Source organism: Nansenia antarctica (assembly GCF_963989245.1).
Source record: "Nansenia antarctica genome assembly, chromosome: 5".
NCBI lineage: Eukaryota > Metazoa > Chordata > Actinopteri > Argentiniformes > Microstomatidae > Nansenia > Nansenia antarctica.
The window spans coordinates 75,586,744-75,588,201 of record NC_137690.1 but is presented as its reverse complement, the minus strand read 5'-3'; positions in this window follow the sequence as shown (position 1 = coordinate 75,588,201).

Genomic DNA, 1,458 nt, shown 5'->3' with positions numbered 1-1,458 from the left:
TCTCTCTCCTCTTCTCTCCTCCTCTCTCCTCCTCCTCTCTCCTCTCTCCTCCTCTCTCTCCTCCTCTCATCTCCTCTCTACTCCTCTCTTCTCTCCTCCTCTCTCCTCCTCTCTCCTCCTCTCTCCTCCTCCTCTCTCCTCCTCTCTCCTCCTCTCTCCTTCCCTCTCCTCCTCTCTCCTTCCCTCTCCTCCTCTCTCCTCCTCTCTCCTCCTCTCTCCTCCTCCTCTCTCCTCCTCCTCTCTCCTCCTCTCTCCTTCCCTCTCCTCCTCTCTCCTCCTCTCTCCTCCTCCTCTCCCCTCCTCTCTCCTCCTCTCTCCTCCTCTCTCCTCCTCCTCTCTCCTCCTCTCCTCCTCCTCTCTCCTCCTCTCTCCTCCTCCTCTCTCCTCCTCCTCTCTCCTCCTCTCTCCTCCTCCTCTCTCCTCCTCTCTCCTCCTCCTCTCTCCTCCTCTCTCCTCCTCCTCTCTCCTCCTCTCTCCTCCTCTCTCCTCCTCTCTCCTCCTCCTCTCTCCTCCTCCTCTCTCCTCCTCTCTGTTCCTCAGCCCTTCATCTCTATTAGAGCCTCTGCAGGAGTCTAATCACGCTGAGTGTCTGAGCGGCGAGCCCCCCACCAGGTCTCTCCGCTGCCCGCTGTGCTGCTGCTGGGATGACGCCAGGCCTCCTCCTAGCTGCTTCTCTCTCTTTTTATGCTTTTCTGTTTTGGTGATCATAGTTGTTTACTAGTATTAATAATAATAATAATAATAATAATTCATTGTATTTATATAGGGGCTCAAAGACGCTGACAATATGGAAAACACAGAGAACACAGAAACAACAAGCAACAGATAACATCAGACACATAGAACACAGATTTATTATTATTATGATTATTATTCCCCCCCCCAAAAAACGTAACAGGCATATTTCTCGACATCCTAAATGTTTGTCATCACAGAAACATCTTAACATCCATCCATACGTTGACGTCTTGACAACCCTCAGATCCTAAACGCAGAGTTGTCGTGGCAACGTGGTGATGCAGGAAGAGAGACAGTAGAGTTGGGGGATTATGGAGTGACGCAGGAGAGGCGTGTGATTGGCTGAGTGGCCCAGCGAGAACTACAGACCAACAGCATGAAGAACATTCAGGAACGTCAGTTTCAGACCTCTCATTTATATGTTAAACATAAGCCCTAACCCTAGCCCTAACCCTAACCCTAACCCATTCCATAACTTTAGCTCCAATCCATAACCCTAGCCCATTCCCTAACCCTATACCAGTGCCTAAAGTAGATTAGCCATATCGGTAGGTTAACTTCTTTGTCAGAATCAGAATCATTTTTATTTTTATTGCTTTGTATTTATTAGTATATTCGCATATACAGGAAATTGACGTGGTGTGGTTGGTGCATAACACATAATGATGATGATCTTTATTGTCATTGTACGGGTACAACGAAATTGAAATGCAAACCCTA